This window comes from Podarcis vaucheri (assembly GCF_965113315.1).
Source record: "Podarcis vaucheri genome assembly, chromosome: 1".
In the NCBI taxonomy this organism is placed as follows: domain Eukaryota; kingdom Metazoa; phylum Chordata; class Lepidosauria; order Squamata; family Lacertidae; genus Podarcis; species Podarcis vaucheri.
This window is the reverse complement of record NC_138759.1, coordinates 84,630,773-84,641,074: the sequence shown is the minus strand read 5'-3', so window position 1 is coordinate 84,641,074 and position 10,302 is coordinate 84,630,773. Positions and strand designations below refer to the sequence as shown.

Sequence of the window (10,302 nt, the reverse complement as noted above, 5' to 3'; positions counted from 1 at the left end):
CGATCCTATAATTTACTAGGGATTAAGACCCTTTGAAATAAATGAGTATACACGTTTAAGGTTGTGCTACAGGACAGTGCCCAGCACATTTTAAACATTAATTTTTTTAAAAAAACAAAAACAGATTTTTTAAAAAGGTGCAGATGAAAATGTTTGCGTAATATTTAATTAAACTCATATATATACATACACAAACCACATTTATGTATATTAAAAGAACGTTGAGATATCTAGAAATACAATTACTGTACAAATGATCCACTACAAACTGCAACAGAGATTTTAATCAGCAATTCCGTGTTAAATCAATGACACCACTAGATCGTCACCTTATATGAAGTCTAATAAACGACTGGATATCAGGTTTGTCAATCTCAGCCGCAGCGTTCCAATAAGGTGCTTGGAAGCGGGACGTCAAGAAATAATCTGCATACGGGAGGACGATTCACGCATGCTCGCCCTATACTTTCGTCCCTACCCCTCCCAGTTCTTTCGTAAGGTGGTCCTGGTCCTCTCGGGTACCACGAGACCGAGCATGCGTGTGGAAATGCCGCTGTTGCTATTGCTGCTGCTCCTCTCTTCCCTCAGTCACGATTTGTAGACGCGCGGCTCCTCCCCTTTTACGCAAACGAATCCTTTCCTTCATTCAGCCTATCGCTTCCCGCGCATGCCCGCGAGAGCGCGAGCGAAGGAAGGCGAAGGCGGGGTGAACTGGGGAGCGAGTGCGCACGCGCGCGTGGGGGAGCGCGGGCGAGCAGCAACCTGACCAACCGGCGAGCCGCGTCGCGAGCCCGGACGGCTTTGAGAGCGCGCGTGCGCGCCCCGCGCCCCTTGCTTGGTGCTTCTCCTCACTGCTTGGGCCGAGCGAGCGAGTTCCTCGCCTCACAGGGCGGGAGCCAGGCGCGGCGGCGGCGGCGGCACCAGTGGGAACGTTTTTGGCGGGTGAGTTGCCAGGCGAGGCGGGCCGGGGGGTGACGGTAGCGAGGGCACGGGAGGGAGAGGCTCACCTCCACCTAAGGGCGAGGCGGGCGTGGAGGGGGACTCCCTCAGCAACGGCTCGGCGGGGCCTAACGTCTCCCTGCCCTTCCTCGGGGTAGTGAAGAGTGAGGGAGTAGAGAAGGAAGTAGCCGCGTCGCCTGCTTCCCCCTCGCTCGCCTTACCTCCCCATCCCACCCTTTTCCTGCCGTGGGCTGGCCGAGAGTGTAACTTCCACCCCACCTACGTCCCCTCAGGGCCCTTCCCGCGTAGGTGGCCCCCGCCGCACCCCCGCTCTCTCTTTGCGACAGCTACTGTTACTTTCGCTTTTAGAGGGTTGCGAAGTGTTTTTCTTTTGAGTTCCGTGCCGGTAGCAGCTTGTGTTGTCGGTAATACTCATGAGTGGATAAGTTCCTTTCCCGATAAGCTCCTTCTCTCTCCTCTCTTCCTCCCCCCCCACCACTTTTTGTTCTATAAAACCGTGGTCACTTGACAAGGTGGTGGCCTACTTAAGGCCGCTTGTTTTAAGGGTAACGTATCTACTAATAGGTTTGTAATTATAGTTTTGGGCCCGGCCTATAGGTGTGTGGCGATAGTTGGAGTGAGGGGACCAAGTTGGAAATATAGAAACGGGGCTTGTCTTCCATACTGTGTTGGGTGTGTAATCATAGCCTTGCAAAATGTAGATGGCATTGCTTATTCTCCTGAGGATAACGCTTTCCATAAGTAACCCTTTGAAAGATCTTGCTGAAAAGCAAAGATACTTGTTAACTAGCTGATACTTTTATATCTTGTACATCATATTTCACTTCTTACCTTTACCAAGCCCTCCTCCCCTTTGCTTCTTACTTTGTGTTCATATGGTGGAAAAGTGAAGAAGTTTAGTTTCTTCTCTAGGGATTATTCAGGAGAGCATGCCATCTGTATTTCTCACAAATGCTTCCTGGGCAGTTATATAGACCCCATGTTTTTACTTAAGGAAGACTGATTGAAAGTGTTAAGATATCCCAGCATTTGCCTCTGCCCTGCTTTTCAGGAAGTAAACCTTTTTATCTCCAGTACACAAAGTCACCTTGGTAATGGATGGAGCAGGTCCTCCCTCATCTGTTAATGTTTGCTTGAACAAGCACTTCAGGAATTGAAGTATCTTATGTTTTCCTTATTATCCTAACTCCTCAACAAGAAAACCAGGCATGTACAATTTAAATGAATTTGAAGGCCACTTTTAGATATTAACTTAGATTGCATGGTAACATTAACTAGGAAATTTGGGGGGTACTATTCTAGCTTGTTGTTTTTCCTTTTAAGTCATTACCTGTTAATCCTTTTTCTTCCTGAACCCCCTCTCTCTCTTAAGCCTCTTTCTGCGCCTATACAGCATGCACACTCCTTGATCAGTACAATCATTTATCAATTGTTTCCTCCTTTATATTTCCATACTTGATAATTCTCCCTGCAACCCCAACTGTTCCCCTCTGTTCTATATGGCATGTCACCTATACAGTATTCTGATGCCCACTATTTTCTATGCTCTGTAACACCTAGGCTTAATTACTGAAATGTATTATATGTGGGAATCTTTGAAGAATTAACTGCAGTTAGTTCTAGATATAGCCACCAGGGGCTGGTCAGTAGAAACGCATCGCACTGGTCTTCAGAAACTTACATTGGCTTCCAGTCCATTTCCAAGTACCATTCAAAGTGCTGCAGCTTATCTTTAAAGTCCTACAAGGCTTAGGACTCAAGTACTCAAAGGGATGCCTGCTCTTGCACCAACCTGTATGTGCATTAAGGTCCTCTTTGGAAACTTCACTCCAGGCACTTCTGTCATCTGAGTATAGCCTTCTTGGTAGTAGTGCCCATCTGTGGAATACCCAGAGAGACTCACATGGCATTGTTTTATTTCTGAAAATTTATTCTTTTTATATCCTACCTTTCTTCCACTATGGAACCCAAGGCGATGTACATGTGGTTCACAGAGAGTTATTGGGCTTTCAGCTTTGCTTCCATGGTGTGTTTGTGTGAAATCAACACCCATGTCTGAAGGTGGGGCCAGTGTGATTCACATGTGATAGAGGCTTTGATTAGGTAAAAGTTACACTACATCATATCTAAATCTTGATAAAGTTTAACTAATTAGTGAGTATACTGTGGTAATGTCTCCATTCCTTAAATGTATTTTATCATGAAAAGTATAAATCACAGTAATGAATCACAGCTGTATATGTGTTTCCCGTTCTTTCCAGTTGTTTGGAAAACCTGGTTCACTTAGAAGAGACAGTATATAGTGATAAGCTGATCTTTGTGCAAGAAAACATATCCTGTACTGTATGATGAGAACTTTGCCCTTCCCTGTAGATAATGAAGAGAAGAAGGTTCTAGCAACTATTCAGGCAAGGACACATGTCAGAATATTTCAGAGATCCCTTCAAATGTGATTGGAAAAATAAAAGGAAAGCAGGAAATATTGAACCCAAATAGAATTGTAAAGCACTTTAAAGAATAAGTGTACATTTTAAAGTTGAGTGTGGGTGCATTTCAGTTGGTGCCCTTACTTTCACTTAAGTGCTTTTGATCCAGCAAAGAGAAAGCAAGCAATTTTTTGTTGATTTCACCTCTCCCGCCTCTGTGTCACCTTCTTCCCTCTTCTGGCAGGTGTGCCAATTATCTGCAGCCTGTTTTCAGGGGCTGGGGGGATAATATGCAAATATAGCCCCCACACTTCCATTAGTAGCGGCATATGCTGGTTCAGAAGCTCTTTAGTGAGCTCAAGAGCACCAGCTTGAGTCTTCCCAGCCAGCAAGCTTTAATTTAATATGAGCAGGGTGGATATTACTGCAAGACTGTGTGTCTTTATTGCACTGTACAACGACAACAAACTTTATTAAGGTCGCAGACCAGCATAAGATACTAACATGCGAATAAAATAAAGCACATAAGACTTAAAGAGGAGAGGGGTAAAAGCAAATAGTTAAAAGTGGTTATAACTCACATAAATTTAAAGCAGAAAGAGAGAAAAGACAAACAGTTAAAAGTGACTATAAGGGAAGGAACGTGAAGCAGCAGAGGTCTTGCATTATGGGCCTTCTGTTTAGGCCTGGTTTGTGAGACAAACCGTCCTTTGACGTATGTCCATCAGGGCAGTGCAAAATCTAGCAACTGAGTATGTGACATTGCACTGTATATATTTTGCGTGCTATTCTTTTTGCTATACAGTGGAACCTTGTGTTACGTACCGCCCTCCTTACGAATGCTTCGGGTTACGAGCTCCGCTAACCCAGAAGTAGGTCTCCTGGTTGGGAACTTTGTCCCAGGATGCGAGCGGAAATTGTGCAGCAGCAGTGGGAGACACCATTAGCAAAAGCGCACCTCATGTTAAGAACGGTTTCGGGTTACAAACAGACTTCCTGAATGAATTAAGTTCGTAACCGGAGGTACCACTGTAGAGGTAATGTCCTATATAAGAATTATAGCACTTGTGACAGTTTGTGTATTTAAATATGGGAATATAGGAACCTGCTGACTGGGTAATATTGTAATTGCTGCTGTAATGTGTTTTCTACTTTATTTTGCCTTGGTCCAGCCTCCCACCCTGCAAAATTCCATACTTACATGTAGAAGCGAGATCTGATGGTGACTGGTCAGACTAGAGCTGTTTTTTTATCAATGAGAATGAAATGCATATGTTTAGGTGTAAATATTCATATCTGAAAAAAGAACAAAATGGTTCTTCATTTTACATAGAATATCTTCTTTTCACTCAGTGAATCTGTTAGGGCAGGGACGTCCAACTCCCAACAAACTGCAATCTACTCACAGAATAAAAAACTGGCAGTAATCTACCGCTTTGTTGTGGGGGGGAGGTTTCAGGTCAGAACCTCCTGGTGATCCCAGTCAAACACAATCAACCTGTTGGACATCTGTGTTAGGGCATTGATTTGGTTTAATGATGAACTGTAGAACTAGCATTCTTATGGCTAAATTAATATTAACCTAGTTGTTTAAGATGGCAGGAAAGTGACATTTTAAAAAACAACTATTCAAGCCAAACTTTTTTTAATATGATGGAAAGCTGTTGACAATAATTTGAAGTTAGCTGTTTAAGAGACACTCCTCTTTAGGATCTGAATAAAGATATTCTTGGAACTTTGCAGCACTAGAGCTAAAAACTGGACCTTATTTGGATAAACATCTTTATAAACAGTTGCTAGCTCTTGTGAGATTGCTTTTAGGAAGCTTTGTAGTTACATCTATATTGTGCAAAGTGGCTTGAGAAACAAACCAACAGCTTAATTTGTAAAGTGGCTTGAAGAAGTGGGCTTGTGTATCGTATATGCCGCTACTTCCTCTCCACCTATTATGATCATTATTTCCCACCTTTTACTCTGTCTGGGACTCAAGGCAGCTTACAGATAAAATAGAAAAAGCTAAAAACCTACAGCAGCATGTGGCACAGAATTGTATCCTTAGAATTCTAGTCTAGTAAGGCTTGGTGAATACAGATAGCATCACCGTATTTTTGCTCCATAAGACGCACCTGACCATAAGATGCACCTAGTTTTTAGAGGAGGAAAGCAAGAAAAAAGCTCCCCGTCCCAATTTGACAGAGCACGCGAGGGAGGAAGATCACCCTCCGTGCTGGCTCCTGGCTGCTCTCATGCAAGTCACAGAGCCCTTCAGACGGAGGGAACTCTAAAGAGTGTTCTAAAGCCCTCTTCCCCCGTCTCACCTCTCCCCACCCACTCGCACAGGCGGGGGACGCTTGCACGGGTGACGTGCCACTCCGGGAACCAAAGTCCCCAGCTCCACCGCTGCCAGGGACCACACATTTGCTCCATAAGACACACAGACATTTCCCTTTACTTTTTAGGAGGGAAAACGTGCATCTTATGGAGCGAAAAATACGGTACTTTGAGGTGGTGAGTGAGATGCCAATAAGTTTTTGAAAAAAGAATATGGTATTGTTTCAGGAAGACTAATGCCTAATATAAACACTGTTGATAGTGTTCTAGAGTGAGGAAATTATGGGTTTAGGGAGCAGAAGAAATTGTAATCAGTAGTACAGCCTTTGTATATGTATGAATTGGAGGTGTAAAGAATAATGGAGCTTCTGTAAGGAGGCAGATTGAAGGTACTGGTGTGATGGTTCACCTGAGACTATTGACGCTTTAATGAAAATTTAAAGGATAAGGAATTGGGGAAAGTTGTGGGGGGGAAATGGGTGAATTTCAAAACTGGCTGCCTTGAATAAGGGTTTGGAGTTGAGTTCAGTGAGGTGAAAAAACAGTATGGGTAAGTAAAGACCTGAGTAATGGTGTCTGGGGAAAGGTGGGGGAAATCACGAAACAGATTCTTCTAAAAGGAAGCTTAGGTGGATAAGAGACAACTAGAAAGGCTATAGAAGGTAATATTTGGACATGAAGAAAATAATACCAGGGAACACTTTAGAGAGTCATTTTACTTATTCTGTATTGGTAGCCTTGGTAAATCGGGAAGCATGGTGGCTGAATGAAAGGACTTCAGTGTGAAAATCAGCAATACAGTCATACCTCGGGTTACAGCCACTTCAGGTTGCGTTTTTTCAGGTTGCGGACCGCCAAAACCCGGAAGTACCAGAACGGGTTACTTCCGGGTTTCGGCGGTTACGCATGCACAGAAGTGCTAAATTGCGCTTCGTGCATGCGCAGAAGCGCCGAACCACAACCTGCGCGTGCACAGACGCAGATTGCGAACGTGCATCCCACACAGATCACGTTCACCACCCAAGCGTCCACTGTACATGTTCATGATTTAACTATAGGAAGATGATAATGTGTGAAAAGTGTGAGGGCTGATAATTCAAGTCAAAAAATATTTTTTTTTAAGAAGGAAGAGTGAATAAAGAGGGTAATATCAGATGTACTGGAAATGAGGTATCTGAGTCACATTGGAAGAAGAAATTGCAGAAAATTAAAACTGAACACCAAGTATTTTTTCTAATTTGATATAACATAAATAACAGAATAAGCAGTTTGCTGAGGATGGTTCAGGTAAAGCTGCTGCATGAAACTCCATTGACAAGCTCTTACCTGTATTAGAATTATTCTTATTCTGTATGCCAGCAAACAACACAGTACTCTTTGAGTTTTCATTATTATATACAGTTGAAATTTAGGGTAATTGTTTGAAATACCAATTGTTGATTTGGATTGAGTCTTGTGGTCAGAGTACTGGTGTGCTGGCAGAAGGGTACAGGGAGATGATTTTTGCCAATACCCTCTTCCCTATGTGCCCCCTAAAAAGCTGATATAGGGCATTGGGGTACTTTTCAAAACAGTATGGTAGGTCACCCTGGGGGGCTGTAGGGAGGCATATGCCCTTTCCTCTAGCAGGATGTTGTTGTTGAAACTGTACAATTTATGGAGGTGCAAATCTGCATATAAACGGTTGTAATTTGAGCATTTGGGGGGGTGGAGACGGGCATCTTGAAAGGAAAATATTGCAACTGGTATTTTTCTAGAGAGAAATGCATTTATTTGACCTGTGCCTGGGAAAAGATGGACCTATACTGAAGATAATGGAGCAAACAAATAGATTTGCTGCTTTTAAAAGGATTCTGGAAGTATATTGTCTAGCTGAGATAGTGATATGGGTGTAACATTTTCCAGTGCTTTATTTCTCCATAGAAACTTTTCACTCATAAGTTTGTTCGTAATACTGAATGCACGCCAGTTACTAATAAATATTTAAAAAGCTTGGCAATGTTTTTGGCTTTTTCCTCTAAATACAAATAAAATAAATATTCTAATTTAAATCACTTAACGAACCACAAATTATCTCACGCAATTTACTCTATAATTTGTATCGAAATTCCCTCCAGAAGTTTTCCAGAAACCCCACATCACTGGTTGACAGTGACAACTAATTACTGCTGTTACATGCAAAAGTTAAATCATGGTTAGTTTTCAGTATTGCTTCCAATCTTAGTTCTGTTCATAGTAAGTTCTGTTGAAATTAATTGATGTGATTAACTTAGATCCATTAATTTCAGTGTACCTTGACTAGCATCAGTTTCTGAATTCTTAACCACTTTTCAAGTGGCATATAAGTAGAAAATGTAGGAACATAAATGCTTGTTGTTTTCACTCAGTTGCTGGTGGGTAAAGCAACAAAAGCTTTTTGGGGGACCATAGGTCTGTCAGATAACATTTCTGGTTTTAAAAAGCCCACATATTTTGCCATGCAACAATTAGTCATACAACCAATAAAATGAGGCAACTATTGAATTATCCAAAGTAGTGCTCAGGATCTAATAGAAGATGTAAGTGCTGTCCGAGTGGTTGGTGTGCGTCTGTCTTGGGAGACAATAGGAGTCAATTTGAGGGTTAAACTGTTGGAAGGTTACAGCGCTTGTTGCGATTGTAGAGACTGATACGGGAGAGGCATGGTTGTTGCAGCTGGGGCAGATTGTTCTGCTGCTGCAGATGCAGCTTGATGTTTCTTCTCTCTGCACTCTCTGCAGTAGTCATTCCTCCTGTGGTCACTTCTAGAAATGCTGTCAGTCTGCTTGGAAATAATTGCACAAATGCTATCAGATTTATTTTTAATTTAATTTAGCATGTGAGTGTGGGAAATTTCCCAAAAAGGCCAACATTTCACTATATTTCTTTGTGTGTGTGTAGAGTGCTGCAGTTCCAACAAATTAGAAATTCAGTGTCATGTTCTTCCTTGCCATGCATAGCAATCCCCCTCCCATCCAGGGTTTTCCCTGATCCTCCCAGAGTCAATTACTTTTAGCATGTGTATGGGGTGGGGGAAGCCCCATTGCACAGAGAAACAGAAGAGGGCCTTCTCGGTAGTGATGCCCGCTCTGTGGAACGCCCTCCCATCAGATGTCAAAGAAATAAACAACTATCTCACATTTAGAAGACAACTGAAGGCAGCCCTGTTTAGAGAAGTTTTTAATGATTGATGTCTTACTGTATTTTAAATCTTTTGTTGGAAGCCGCCCAGAGTGGCTGGGGAAGCCCAGCCAGATGGGCGGGGTATAAATACATTATTCTTATTCTTATTAGTCTTTGCACAGGACTTTCACTGAGAGGACCCATTAGTTTAAACCCACCCTTTGAATCTGTTAAAAGGAAGATGGTAAGACACAGAAGTGGTAAGACACAGAAGTATCAGATCTCACCAGGAACCCTGGAAGTTATTTAAAGCTATGTAGAAGGTCAAATAAAATTCATGTCACTGTTCGAAAAAGACGCAAATAAGACAAAGGGGGATCAGCATGGTTAAACAGCAGTGGAGGATGGTTTCCATAAAAATGGTCTTAGTATAGTTACTGTCTGCAAGGTCTTGTCTGTCCTCTCTCACTGCCTGCTGCCTGCCCTGGAAATTACATTAGCACCATTTCTTACCCCTTTGCTCCAGAGAGCCCAAATGGCTACATTCTGGATGTACAGTTAAATTATATACAGATTCATTGCCTTTGCCTCCTTATGTTCTTCCTTTCTCTAGTTCCTTTGTCCTTTGTATTTCGACTCCCTTTTTTATTGGAGATGGGTAACTTTGAACTTGAGGTATTGTAACAAAAAATTGTACATATTCATTTATTGTACCGTCCTGCAGGGTTCTGTGATATTCTGAGTTTGCAGGGCAGCAGTTGAAGAAGGAGCAAAAAGGGTTTTCTTGTCTGTGTCTGTTTCTTTGTGGCTGATTAGCTGTTTTCCCTGTGTAAAGGTCAGAGGGGGCAGGGTTTCTGTTGAGGCAGGGGATTAGCTGTGGGAGGAGCTTATCAGAGTTTGCAGGGCAGCAGTTGAAGAAGGAGCAAAAAGGGTTTTCTTGTCTGTGTCTGTTTCTTTGTGGCTGATTAGCTGTTTTCCCTGTGTAAAGGTCAGAGGGGGCAGGGTTTCTGTTGAGGCAGGGGATTAGCTGTGGGAGGAGCTTATCAGAGTTTGCAGGCCAGCGGCGCGCGCCTAGCGGCGCGCGCAGTTATACCCATCTTTTAGATTTAGGGGAGCTAGTCTCAAACGTTTGTTGGGGGAGACCTAGGGTTTTTTTGTGGGGGAAGTTATTTGTCCTGTCTTCAAGCTTTTTATGATGGAGGACCTCTGTAGCCACCCCCAACGACACGATCTCAAGATGGAAGGGGAGGGAACAGCTGCAGTCGCCTGCGATTCCTGCGCAATGTTTGCCATCTTGCCAAAGGTTGCAGGCAGCTTTACCTGCAGCAATTGCATGTTGATTGCCCTTTTAAAAGACAAAGTCCAGCAACTGGAGGAACGTGTAGCTACGCTCCAAAGAATTAGAGAGCTGGAGCTCTTCTTGGAAGCAACAGAGCACACCGTC

At 43.0% G+C, this 10,302-nt stretch overlaps 1 protein-coding gene across 1 annotated transcript in view; it reads left to right on the top strand.

Moving 5' to 3' along the window:
* Positions 1–791: 791 nt before the first annotated feature.
* The window catches only part of ZDHHC5 (zDHHC palmitoyltransferase 5), a 46,673-nt gene continuing 37,162 nt past the window's right edge, over positions 792–10,302 (top strand). Inside the window, exon 1 of the mRNA XM_082211454.1 lies at positions 792–942. The gene's annotated coding sequence lies outside the window, so the exon portion shown is untranslated. The remainder of the gene's footprint in view (positions 943–10,302) is intronic.